Source organism: Nyctibius grandis, chromosome 5, assembly GCF_013368605.1.
Source record: "Nyctibius grandis isolate bNycGra1 chromosome 5, bNycGra1.pri, whole genome shotgun sequence".
NCBI lineage: Eukaryota > Metazoa > Chordata > Aves > Nyctibiiformes > Nyctibiidae > Nyctibius > Nyctibius grandis.
The window spans coordinates 81,813,530-81,828,302 of record NC_090662.1 but is presented as its reverse complement, the minus strand read 5'-3'; positions in this window follow the sequence as shown (position 1 = coordinate 81,828,302).

Below are 14,773 nucleotides of genomic sequence, written 5' to 3'. Positions count from 1 at the left end.
AAGTTTAGGGAAGAAAAATGAATGTGTAGTGAGCTGTGCTGGCTGCTTATCCTTATTAAACAGCCAAAGAACTGTGCAGTGTCACAGAAAGTGCAATAAATAAAATTAAAATGCAAATCAGAAACAATCAAACAATTCCCAAGGCCTGCATGTAATTTCAAAGTACATGCAGATGAATACAGCATCTCTGCCCCTTCCAACTTCTTTTTGGGAGCCTAGATATCGTGAGAGTGCATGGGGGCCAGGAGCACAAGAGCTATTTTCCCTCTTGCAAGCTTTTGAGTGGTCTCTCTCCTGAGAAACACTCATGATTTCAGCTCCCAGACAGCCTGCATGTCCCAGAAGTGCTCTGCAGAGGGTCGCGGAGCAAGGGCTTAAGCAACTCCATATGTTTGGCCAAATATTAGCAGAGGAGCTTCTGTTGCCAGAAAGACTTTGTTTTCTTAGGTGACTCACTGCATGCAAGGGTCTGCATAGGTGCCGGACTCAACACGGGGTCTATTACTGAGGTGCATGCAGAACCTGCATGCAACTCTTGTTGCAGTAACCTGTCCTACATCCTCTTGTCCCGTTTCTCTTACATCACTGGGAAGCATCTTGAGCTCAATTCTCTGCTAGCGTTTTCACAGCAGTGGCATGCATTCCTGCTCTTTTCCCTCTTTTGGCGACTCAGATGTGCGTAAGCCCCAAGGTGGAATGGCCACCTTTCAGATCCCTAAATGCCTGCAAAGACATCCTGCTCATTATCTTTCTTCCTTGAAGGAAGGAAAAGTAAGAAATTATTTTCTCCCACTTCACTTCTGCATTGCAAGGCCACAGCTGGCATGCTGCATCATTTTTGTATTCTTCCTTTTCTGTTTGTGAACTCAGCTGTCTCAGAACTGTAGGCGTCAGCCCACAAGACAAACAGTGGAACATATCAGAGTAAGATCACTCCCGAAAGCTTTGTTTTATTAAAACTGTCTTGAAAATCTAAAGTAAATATGACATTTCTTCTCCCTGAAAAAGTGGTAGCAGGTTAAGATTTATAAAAGAGCTTCCATTGCTGACCTCAGTTCCATAATCTGCTTCAGTGTGGGCAACCCACGAAAGACACCATTGGAGGAATGAAAGAAGAAAGACAGAAACCAACAAGGAGTCCTGGAGGGAAGATGCAAGGAGGAAAGGGAAATGCTGCATAAATCCTTGGGCAGCCCAGCACACCTCAGAGAATTATGAACTACCTGTAGAGTTCATTGGCCATCTTGCCTTTGGACAGAAGTGTCTGTCAAAACAACAACCAATACGGTGTAGATGGAGTGCTGTGTTGAAACTTCCATCCCTCTGTTCCCACTGGTTATAGGTGCCTCAGAATCCACTTGTGAAGCAGTCCTAGAAGATTCCTCCTGGAATGCCTGGTGGGACAGCCTGCTGGTGAGCCATCTCCATCCTCCCAGGGGAAATCTCATTCTTCAGGGCCTCCTTTTTCTCTCTCAGTTGTAGGAGAAGAGTGACATGGGGAGGGATCAGTGAGTTCAGCTCCTGGGACATGGGCATGTACTTTGCCAGCCTCTGCACGGCAGAAATACGAAAGCAGGGACTCTGCTATACTTGTGGTTAGCATCCTTTGCCTCCCAGTATAATTGTTTCAGTCCTTGTTTCGCTTCTGGCATGGCATCCCAGGCATATGAGGTATGTTTCTACTATGATATATGTTCCTGTTAGTGATGCCAACCCTGTGCTTCCTTGAACAATATTCTGGGTATTACTGGGAATGCAATTAACCCTCTGGCCAACGAGCTGCATATTGGCAGCACACTCTTGGCACAGCGAACCACACGATGGCTGGCAGTCTGGAGCCCCTAAGTGTTACGCTGGCAGTCTGAAGCAGTCCAAGAGAAAAACATGGAACTGAACACCAAAGAAGGTGATATAAAGTACCATCAATCTCCCGCAGACTAGAGGGCAGAGGAGTATGCAAAAAAAGACAGAAGACCAGTGAAGGGGCAGCTAAAAGAATATCTATAAAGAAATACTTGTTTTCGTGCCCAGTTACCTCCAGATGTGCTGTAACCACACTACAAGGAGGCAGGGTGGAAAGGATAAGGACAGTTCAGTTGGCTGCATACTTGAAACCTGAACAGCACTTGCAAATTCAGACTGTGTTCAGCCAGGAAAGGAGGATAAGAATTTTCAGTGTAGATGACAGTAGTGGCATAAATGACCACATAAAACCTATAAATGCATACAGGATCCAATTTCAGCTACTGAATAGAACCGTTTCTGTCCCAGCATTTATAAATACAAACCATCCCTCTGTGCTTTACATCTCACATAAAAGAGAAATATAAGCTTCTGATGTGATTACATAAGTGCTTAGAAATATTTATTATTAATGTAGGTTATATATGATCTATTGTGTTGTGCAATCGAAGTAGGGACATTAACGGTTTCATGTATAAGGCATGAGTCAGCAAAAATTTAATAGCTGGTATTAATTATATTTATTATAGTCTCAGACTGTCCAAAACTGTTCAAGATTTTACCTACATGGAACCATTCTTTAGGTCCTATGGGCAAAAAATACAGCATCTGTTACTCTTACTCAAGCTTTAGTGTTATAATCATATGACAAACAGAAAGGAAGGACAGTACCGTGCACTGGTTAGAGTGTTTTCCCTTCCTTAGAATAATTTTATGCCTTTTCAGTTTCAAAATACCTTAAAAAAGCATCCTATGACAAGTCCTTTCCAGGGAAGTCTTGTACAAGGTACTATAAAAGGCACTCAGAAAAATACGTGTTGAATCCTGTAGATAGCCCTGATCATCCGGGGTAATGAAAGATTAACTCAAACAGGAAAAGGCACAAAGACTCTTAAGATGAGCAGGGGCTGGGCAGCCCCACCACAGCAGAGCACATTGTTTTGCATCCCAAATAGAGAAGCCAAGGACAGGAGTACCATCCCTGCCTACAGTTCATTATCCAATGCCCTCATATAAGTGTTGTGCAGGGAGAAAATTATTTAAGCTACAGGATAATGTTGGCATAGAATCAAAATATAAATAAATCTAGACAAACTAGGAGAGCTCTGTAACATTGTCCTAACAGATGCTGAGAAAAACTGTCCTGGGCTGAAGATCTGAGATGTATTTTTATAGCAGAGAATGTATTATTGCGTGTCATGCCTGTGAGAAGAAGGCTTGGTATACCAGAAGGTCCGTTCAATACTTAGTTCCCCAAAACAGCTGGACAGCAAATACGTCTTTCCAGACCTTATTTGTATTTATTTGCAAAGTCGTAAGACAGCTCTCTCTAATAGGGAACAATGAGGCTATCATCACCAACATGCTACTATAAATAACCTCAGTGCAGGAGCATTACTCACTATAACAGAGTCATCAAAACTAATTACTACTTGGGCTATAGACAGAGAAGGATTTTATTTCACGGGCACCATCCTCCTAACACAGCAATCTTTCAATGGCACATCCCCATGCTGCTGCAATACAAACAAAGGTAACGAAACTAATGTGAGCATACAAGTATTAGGATTTTTAGCAGCTGTTCTCTGGTCTTCCCAGTATCCCAAGTTTTACACATAATGAGACTTCTCACCTTACATTTGCATAATAGAAGAGAGAGTGTTCTATTTCAGAGGGTCACTTCAAAAGGCTTTTAGGTTGGGAAGGAGGCACACTAGAAACCCAGAGAGTGGAGTAGAGCTACTTCAGACACATACCTTTTCCCCTTGTCTGCCAGCAGCTCCATGGAAATTATATGGTAAATTACTTAAGAGTGGTGTTACAGTGCCTCTCCTTTGAAACTACTCTTTAGTAGACGTCTCTTTGCAAGTGGGGGCATCTCTATTTTCGAAGGTGAAAATGGAGCTGCAGAGAAGTGCAGTGGTGTAGGTATGAACACCTCATTTTCCCCCAATCCAGCCGGCTAGAAGAATGCCCCTGGGATGTGCAAGGAGGTGTCTTCCTTGCATCCAACGCCACCTGCTTGTACCATATGAAAGGACTGGAATCAATTAAGCTGCATGACTGAGTAACAGACAGTTTCAGGAGGGAAAAAACCATCAAACTTCTGTAACTGAAGGAAAACAACTAGCATGGAGGGACAGGCAAGTTTCAGAAAGGTTTATAGCTTGCCTGTGTTTCTAGCAATTTTCTTTTTCATCTGCTTCACCCAAACCACATCAACCTGCAAACACGGGCTGCAAACTTCATGAGAACATTTATTTCTATGGGCTAATAGTCCACAGTGAATCTTTTTTAAATAGTTTAAGCTTTTATCTGTTCATGAGCTACATAATGTCTTCGTATTTATTTACTAGCCAGAACCATTCATTTTATGGCCATTTATCTACGAAGATTCTTCTCAACTGAGTTCATTACGTGTGCCTAATATTTCAAATGCAAGGTTTACTGGTTGTTGTCACTGGATACTAATACCCTTAGCAATGTCCTGGCTGAATGAATACTATTACCTTTAAAAATGTTTTATAGTAGGAATATTTACATCCATGAAGCTCCAGTCTTGCTTCTGGAAATATCTCTTTTTCTCAACTTCAAGTTTGACATTTTTGTGAGCACACTAACAAATAGCTCACTGCTGGGAATATTTACAGGAAATAAGACGGGTCCAAAAAATGCCATGAGCCGTCTCTGCCCTCTCACCTGATCAAACAGGAACAAAAAATGTTGCAGTCTGTTTGATCAAGCTACTCTTCTGAGACTTTCAACCATATTGATCTTTGATCCTAGCCAGAAAGCACAGGTGTCCCTGTTGGTTTTTTCAGTCTTAGCTACGGTCCAGAAGTGAATAACCATCTATTTCAGAATTTCAAAGGACAGACTTCCTTAACTCTCTGCAGCCTCCATAAGCCACAGAATTGAGAAGGCCACTAATCACATAGCTCTTCAGTCCCTAAATTCATTTATTTTAAGTAGGGAAGGAGTTGCGTGAAATTAGCCACAGTTAATTTACTTAGTCTAGGCGTGGTGCTAATGACTTTCCTGAGAAAGACTGTCCAGGTGCACAGACCACTCTGGGAGGGGTGGGGAGACCCCTCTGATCCTGCTGATGAAGGCTTTGCTCTGTAACTAGAATTGACGAGTTGCCAGCCAGGTCCCGGCACACAAATACCCATCTGGTAGTGCTCATTGTATAAGTGTCTGCTAGCAGAGCTAGAAGTTTCTCATTTTAGTAAGAGGTTTAAAATTGCATCAGAGGACCCCATGTTTGCTTTTGCTTTCTAGAAGCTTAAGAAGTCACAATTTAGTTACTAGTCCTGCTTAGACCCTTTTTCCTGACATTAAAAATCCCTGGTAGACAGATTTAGAGATGCAACTGATGTAGAAAAGCATACTGTGGTAAATCCAGACTAAATAAAATCAATAGCAAAGATGCAATTGACACTAGCAGAGTAGGATCAATGGCACTATAAAATTAGACTTATATATATATATATCAAGATTGCTTAGTTTGTATTTGAACAAGACGCACTCCTATGCACTACCAAAATCCCAGCTCAGGGAAGCGCACATGCTTAATTTTAAGCTATAGAGCAGTGCCCTAATTTTTCTAAATGGAATTGTAACAGCTACGCTAAAATTACCTTCTTCTCCCCCAACTTACATGGGAACCTTAGTTTTGGCATAGGAGTACCTACCATAGTATTTTAGCTTTTTGAAAAGCATTTTCAATGCAGAAAAAAGTGTTACATTTGCTTTAGAATTTATATTGTCACTCCTAAACAGGTGTCAGTTTTCAGGAAGACCGTGTTTATAGTGCAACTACAATAATAGTAACTAAGCGTTGGTAAATATTTTGGTTCGCTCACATTCAAAAGCCTGTTAGGATCCACAGGTTCAAATGCACCTCACAATATTTTGCTATACGCCAGAAGGCTTTGCTGGTTGTTATCAGTTACTGGAAATCACTTATTTTCCTGACTCTGATATGTGCCAACGTAGTCATGCAATCTCCAGTATTAAGACAGGCAGCAATAAGGTATTCTTCACCCTACAGAGCAATGAGTCTGTATTGTTGAGGAAAAGGGGCACTGCACTTTCTCAGCATGTTTTTCAGAGGAATTCAAAGGGCAACAGGACGTGTTTGTATTAGCAGCTGAAGAGGCAAAGATACCCATAGCTTACCCATTTTCACCATTTTTAGTATTTTATCAGGCTAAATTACATTCCAAAATAATTTTTCACTAAATGTAGGCATGATGGAGTTTTCAACTTTACTTTAACCTCCTGAGGATAGAATACCTTATTTTTCCAAGAACAGGTCAGAAACTCTTCCTCCTTAATAATGACCAATTATAAATTCTGGCATCCTTTAAAATTCATCAGAACCATGGAAGAAAACCGTGCCATAGAATCATGCTTTTATCAGCAAGTACTAAGACAGCAACTCTGAGGCAGCTATGAGCTTAAACAAGGAGAATCACAATTCATGTCCTCTGTTTTTTTTCTCTCCTTTCCCTGAAACTTTCTATCATCTGCCCTTTAGGTAGAGTTTGCTCTTCCCAAGGGCACATTCTTTCGTTTTTGGAGGCAGAGGACAGCCCAAAGAGCTGAAATATGCAAATCCCAACAAAGTAAAGGCGAGAAGTGTTTCAGCTCCATCAAAATGGAGCTGAGAAACATGTGGAACTGATTCAACTGGTATACCCCTTATCTTAACAACAGCCTAATACTTTTTTATTAGCAGTAAGTCATTGGATTCAAATTTTACTTTATAGAATAGTAACTGTAGAAATCTAAGAGAAGAAAAATCATCACATTAGCATCTGTGAAATAATGACTCATATGCCCACAGAGTCACTGTCTCACACTAACAATATGCAAAGCCTAGAGAAGCTTTTGTTAATGATGTCTATTGAGTGATTGATGGTCACACAAATGGCTGGCATCTGCTGTTCCAGAAATGAACTAAACTGATTTAATTTCATCTCTTGAAAGAAAATAATAGCCACAAAAGTACCAGACACAGAGTTTCTCTGTATTTCTCTCCTATTTTGCAGACTTTCTCATTCATTCCAGTGACAAGCTGGTCACACAAATATGACACTTTACGGAAACTTGACAGCCTTTGAAATGGAGGCTTTTAGGAAACTGTAGTACGGGGAAAACCGGGGGAGGCACGCTTGCGGGTGCTGGGGAACGGACCGGAGTAAACTTCGCGATCTCAATGTGAGTATGGAAGCTTCTCGTTTATTAACAAAGAAAGCAGTGGTTATATAGACTACGCATATGTTAATCACACGCCCCGATCGCACTTGTGATTGGTCCATAGGTTTACATATTCAGAGCCGTGACCGCCCCCCCCTCCCGGACGTAGTTTTGCTTCCCGCGAAGCAGGCACCACGGGGTTCTTTGTTCTGCACCGTGCAAGGGGAGTCCAAGGTCGCTAGCTCTGGGCTTAACCCTTGCTCAAAGCCTGGGTTGCTCAGACTGCTCAGTGACTGACACAGGATCGTGCCCCTTCTCACTCAACCAAACCTCTACAGGAAACAGACACTCAACACAAACTGACTGACATAGAAGCGACAATACGTTGGCAAGGAAATGAAAAAGGGGAAGAGCAGGTAGAAGTCGAGAAAGAAGGGTGGATTGATTCCTTAGATTTCCACTGTATGTACACCGGAGGCCTGTTTTGAAAATCATCGGACAATTAGGAGGTGTTTTTTTCTCTCTAGGTGATACTGGTTACCCAGCCAACTAATACATGAAAGTCTAAAGAATATAGCATGCAAGGAAGAGGGTGAAAAGTTGTAATTGCTAACGAGTACACAGACAGCTCAATTTCTCTTGTGACAAAAATCAGAGCTCTCTTGTCCCCTATTCAGATACTCAGATATCAAATACTCCACTTTTGTACACTAGAATCATTAGATAACTACCTCAGGTTATTAGAATAATATCATTCTCAGGGACACCTGCACCTTTTTGTATCCTACCTTCACACAGTGGGTGATTAAAGAAGCACATTAGATTAAATGAATTGTACAATTAGACATCAGCTTCTTGAAAACTGACTTTCTGTCCTGAAAAGTCCACTCATCTTACAGAAGGAAGTGGAAGACAGCTGTTAATTCTAATATACCACTTGAACCAAATTCATGGTTGAGATAAATGAGCAAAGTTTCACTGATATCAAAAAAGCTGGAGTGATTCATGCTGAGTAAGGGTATGATCCTTAATCACTGCTTATACTGTTATTTATCTGCTCTTAATGATGTCTTCTTTTCCTTGAGGTAGGAATTCTTCATAGATTTTTCTCACAAACCTCATATACGCTACCTTTAGGGCTTTCTAGGCAAGAAACCAAAACACAAAAGCTTCTTCAATTTTGCAAGTGTTATCAGGAATGCTTGAGCCACATTCTAAATTTTAGCTTGGTGGTGACTCAGTCTGATACCAGGCTGACTTTCAAAGCAGACCAACTTTTTTAGACAAGTGCTGACAGATGTTGTGGATCTGAGGCAGAGAAACAGCCTTTGGTATTTAATGCGGTAATGAGAAATTAAACTGCCTGAGGCATGAAATATAATTGTCCATTTACACTGAAAACATATCGATGCAAAAACAATCATTACAGTTATGGATGAGAAAAGCAGTAAAATAATAGATCCAAATCTTCTACAAACCACAGTGTTGAAACTTTAATATTTTCTCTAAGTAGCCTCTGGGGAAAGTGCAGGTTTTAATGATATCATTGGTATAGGTGTCTTGGTGCTAGAAATGGTGGAAAAGTAGGTATATACGCAAGGCTGTTCACTACTGAGTCTTTCTCAGATCAAGTGAAAGAGCTGACTGAATGCCGTAGTGCTATACATTATAGGTCCAGGCTATCACTGCCACTACCAGCAACAGGCAAGTTATAGATTTCCTCAAAAAGGTCTTAGAAATACACACTTTGGCAAAGCAACAGCCCACAGAAGTTGGGTCTTGCCAGTTTCTTAGGTGATGTGAAAGGACATGGCCCATCTGACCTAAGCCATCCCAGCAGCATCAGAACTCCACAAGACATCAAACTTGAATGCACTGGCTATTGGATGGGACAGTGCATATCAGTAATCCTCTGCTGTTCAAAGAAAGAAGAAGAAATAGAAGTCAAAAGAGTTTTCATGAGTAAGATATTCCACTTGATGTCTCCTGGCTGAGGCAATAGATACAAGGAGGCAAGAGGCTGGGCAATCAAACACACAAGCAAGGGGGAATTCCCCCCATTCAGGCTCATGACAGGAATGTTTTTGTGAGTAGACAGAAAGCTTTGACCACCATGGCATGCTGCAGGAAGGTAGAATCTGCCAAAATTTTTCTGGAATTTGAGTTATATTTTATTTGCTGTTTTAAATATTCATCCAAAGTGAATAACTGAAGTTCTGAGATTTGCCTATGTGCAAGTTACAGCATAGGTTTCGTAAGTAATACAAGGCATGGATGCAGCACTGAAAATATAAAACTAGCATACTTTCAGAAAAGCAAAACCAACAGTGAAACATACCTTCCTAGTTCATTAAACCAGAAGATGAAAAACTTGAAACACATATCTCCAAATTTTCACTAGGAGAAAAAATGAAAAGAGGTTCAGTAGCTACTGTAACCTGAGGCAGCTGCAGTCCTAGTTGCAAAGCAAAGGCAAAACCTGCTATTGAGGTGTTCTGTAATGTCTACTCTTCTTAAAAAAGATACTCTTTCGGCAGCTTTTTATTTGATCAATAAAATGACAAATAAGACCCAAAGAAGACACGTTCCTGTAACGCAGCATGCTCTGCTGCTCTAGGGCAGGTGAGCACCAGGAAAACCAGGCCACCACTATCTCACACTCTTCCACTGCAGTAGGAAAGCAGCACCTCTTTAATTATTCTGCAAACCACAGAGCAATGCCTCCACATCACTTTTGAAAGCACCCTGGGTATGAAGACCCCCAAATGACAACACAATTTATAAGAAATATAAAAGGCAATTTGTATTAATTACTCTGCATGGAAAACATTAGCCTCCCTCAGAAAAGGGTTATCCCTACCTCCTTTCACCACCCCCTCAAGTATTTATGATTGGTTTCCATTACCTTTTCCCATCCTTATCTAGGACCTACATGTCTGTAGCTGTTGTAAATCAGTAATGTACTTCTAACTTCAGTGAGGCTTTCGTATAATGTCTTAACTTCTCTCTATATTTGACTTTTATTGTTCATTACCTTATTCCTTTCTGCCAGCTACTGTATAGACACACTAAAATTTCCAAGTAAGTTTGCCTTTCCTTTAGCATCATTAAAGGAGCACAGACATGAGAACAGATTTTTGACAACTGTAGCTCTGGTTTCAGATAGAATATTATTTTCTGTCCTCCATAATGCTTTCAAAATACTTAGATGACTCAGGGAGTCTCCCTGACTTAAGCCTTATATTCATAATTGAGCTAAAACAGACTTGGATAAATAGACTTGGACTTAACGATGTCCAGGAACAAGACTATCAAATGTAATCCCCTTAGGCATTAAAGTGCAAGTTAAGCTATCTACGTAGGTAACACTCTTCCCCTGGCCCTGCTGCCACTTTTACACAGCTGAAAATTACTGTGTCTAGCACGTGTCTTGGCTAGACCAGAGACCTTATTGCCTCTTCTTACCAAAGGTTTCCACAAATAAGCTTAAAGGATGTAAGGATGTCCAAAGTGTATCTAAAGCACATCTACTAAGCAGAGCTTTGTTCAAAACACAGTGTCAATTTCTTTAGAAAAACAAATTAGTTTGGTGGTAATGGGAGCTAATCTTGATCTTTTTAGTCTTTTGTTCTGTCACGGTTTAAAGCTGGGCTGGCGATTAAACCTGCAGCAGACGCTCTCTGTTAACCCTCCCCCCCCCACCCGAAGGGAAAGGGAAAGGGAAAGGGAAAAGGGAGAGAGACTTACGGGTTGGAAAGTTAAAACAGTTTTAATAAACCTATAATAATGAAAAAGAGTATAATAATAATATTGGAATAATCAAATATATACAAATATATATACAAAACCAAGATCGAGCTCCCCCGATGTCGGCAACGTCACCACCGGCACTGCAGGGCAGGCTCCGGGAAGGCCCAGGCTGGGCCTAGCGACGGTCGAGAGCTGGATTCAGGGATGCACAGATCAGGATCGGGGGCAGCAGGAAAACAGTCGGAGTCCTCCTTGGACACCGGCCATAGCAGAAAGAGCAAGCCAAGAGCAAGAGGAGCAAGAGGGGAGAGGCCCTCGTGATCCCCCCGCTTTATACCGAGAATGACGTGTATGGGATGGAATACCCTCGTTGGTCAATTTTGGGTCACCTGCCCTGTCTGCTCCCCCCTGCAGCTGCGACCCCCCCTTCAGCTTTTCACTTGTAGCAGTGAGGAATCCAGCGGTGACCTTGGTTTCTCTAAGAAAAAAGTACAGCAAGAGCCTTACTGCACAACATCCCTACCGGTGCCTCAGCGATAACTACAAACTTCGAGCGTTATCAGTCCTGGAAGCAGACACTGTCTGCAAAAACATGCAGTTAGTTTCAGAAAGTGCAGTTATTTAGAGGAGACTTAGCTGAAAGTAAAAATCACTGAAAGGAAAATCGGCCTGGTTTAGGCCAAACCAGGACATGTTCCTCCTTCCACTCTTGCTTGCCATACATGTTTATCCTGTAGCCATTCTGTTGGCTAGTATAAAGGAGGTATGACTTACATGCCCTTTTCAGTTGGAGAAAGTTAAGAAACATACTTGTCACTTTCATATCTTTTATTCCACCTCCCCTTTTGAAGCTACTTTTCAGAAAAAAAGTCACAGTTCACAGGCTGAGAAAAAGTAAATGTTAACTTTCTACCCCAAGGACAGTGGTGCTTACCAAGGAAGCATACCAGATTCTGGTCCCTGAACAAATGACCAACTCTCGAATGATTGTCTGATCTACATTTTCAGGAACAAGTTTATGCATTAGGCTTAGGGGAAAGGTAGAAGCACATGCATCTTTCTATTCTTGCTGAACTGGCACTTAGAAATTAATTTCTTTGAGAAAAGCAGTTTAAAAATTTCTCATCAGACACATCTTTGATTTATGCTAACCCAAAAACTGAAGGGTATTTAGCAAAGCTAGGTGAACTAGTCTGTGTTTACTTCGTTATCACTCAAATAAACATTTGCCTCCTAGATTACTTAAGAGATAAGATTCCTGCCTTCAGAAATTTCTCTTTCCTGGGAGTAGTATCAGGAGACAAAGAGGAGCACATGTCTGGAAGCATTTCAAAGGCTCTTAAACCAGAACAGGAGTCCTTTAAGTTGTAGTGATGTCCTTATGGTCACCATGTAAAAATGAACTGTGGTCATTTACTTCCTGACTAATATTTTTAGTTGGAAAATATTGATGCAGGAAACCTTTTGCTGGATGCAGCAGGAGGAGGTTATAGGTCTTGAGATACCTGTTCAAAGTTAGAAATCAACTTACAGAAGCAGCCATTAGGTCTCATACCAGTTTCTTAGTGATCCTGTAGAAGACTCAGCTTTAAACCTGCATACCTTGCTCAGAGCAGGGACATGTAATTGCTTTCATTAAATCCAGTATGAACATGCTCATCATTTCGGTCTCTTTCAAAAAAAACCCAAAAACAAAGACAAACAGTCTCCAACTTCTCCCTGTGTAGCTCAGGCACTCCTTCAATCAAGAATTTTGAGATTTGGCCTTCTATGATGGGGTTACAGCACTGGTGGATAGGCGAAGAGTGACTGATGTCATCTACCTGGACTTGTGCAAAGCATTTGACACTGTCCTGCATGACATCCTTGTCTCTGAATTGGACAGACATGGACTTGACAGATGGACCACTCGGTGATAAGGAATTGTCTGGATGGTTGCACTCAAAAGAGTTACGGTCAACGGCTCGATGTGGACACCAGTGACAAGTGGCGTTCCTCAGGGGTCGTTATTGGGACCAGTGCTGTTGAACATCTTTGTCAGCAACATGGACAGTGGGATTGAGTGCGCCCTCAGCAAGTTTGTTGATGACACCAAGCTGTGCGGTATGGTCGACAGGCTGGAGGGAAGGGATGCCATCCAGAGGGACCTTGACAGGCTTGAGGGGTGAGCCTGTGCGAACCACATGAAGTTCAACAACGTCAAGTGCAAGGTCCTGCACATGGGTCAGAGCGATCCCAAGCACAAATACAGGCTGGACAGAGAATGGATTGAGAGCAGCCCTGAGGAGAAGGGCTTGGGGGTGATGGTTGATTAGAAGCTCAACATGAGCCAGCAATGTGCGCTTGCAGCCCAGAAGGCCAACCACATCCTGGGCTGCATCAAAAGCAGCGTGGCCAGCAGGTCGAGGGAGGTGATTCTGCCCCTTTACTCTGCTCTCGTGAGACCCCACCTGGAGTACTGCGTCCAGCTCTGGGGCCCCCAACATAAGAAGGACGTGGAGCTGTTAGAACAAGTCCAGAGGAGGGCCACAAAGATGATTGGAGGGCTGGAGCACCTCTCCTATGAAGACAGGCTGAGAGAGTAGGGGCTCCTCAGGCTCCGGGGAGACCTTCTAGCAGCCTTCCAGTACCTGAAGGGGGCCTACAGGAAAGCAGGAGAGGGACTTTTTACAAGGGCATGTAGTGATAGGATGAGGGGGAATGGTTTTAAACTGAAAGAGGTTAGATTTAGATTAGATCTTAGGAAGAAATTCTTTACTGTGAGGGTGGTGAGACACTGGAACAGGTTGCCCAGAGAAGTTGTGGATGCCCCCTCCCTGGCAGTGTTTAAGGCCAGGTTGGATGAGGCTTTGAGTAACCTGGTCTAGTGGAAAGGTGTCCCTGCCTGTGGCAGGGGGGTTGGAACTAGATGATCTTTAAGGTCCCTTCCAACTGAAACCATTCTATGATTCTATGAGACTGTTAAACTGCCATTTTCCTCCCTTGTCCTGCGGAAATGTCTTCAGGGCCTGCTCCTAGGCAACACTGAAGTCAGCAGTGTAGTTCTTGTAAGCTTGAATTCCCTGATAAAGGCCCCTATCCCAAGCAAATAAATAAATAAATAAAAATGCAGCACCTTACATTAGAATTTTGGTGTGAAATAAGGCTACAGTGCTAAAGCAATCAGAGAAATAATGTTCTCACTATTAACTTTATTCAGAGCTTCCACTTCAGAATGAACCATTCTGATCCCATATATTATGAGATTTTTGCATGTAATTTTGCCTTCTTGCAATTTGTGTAAAAATGTCAGTGAGAAAGAACTGATGGAGTTTGGGGAGTTTAATTGCTCGATATTAAGCAGGGTTTATCTGCGATTATGTTTGACTTGGAGCTGAACCTATTCATTAGATACAAAGGAAGTTGTTTGTTTGATTGTGGAGCAATAAAGCTTCTAGTTTCTTACCAGGGAGTCAACAACATTATCATTTGTCACTATAATTTTCTTCCTCTCTCTAGTAGGCAACAATAGATCTTGCTTGCAAAATGATGGGCAACAGCTTTGCACCCCATCAGCATCACTGGCAGGGAGCTGTGGGTGGTAACGCTGCACTATTGACTATTCCCCTCCCATTTCTGGATGCCTTCCATAAATAATGAAACTATGTTTCTTCTATAATCCTGGCTGCTACAGTAAACAATAAAATAACTCTGCCACCATACCTCCCTGGCAGAAAGCCAGCATGGCTGAGGATTGAGAGAGAACGCCTTAAGGCTTGAAATAAGGAGCTGTCACTCTCTAGGTCAACAACTGCAAATGGACCCATGTCAGCAAAAATAAGAGAATTTAGCAGTTTATAGCTGAGTTGGGAACAGT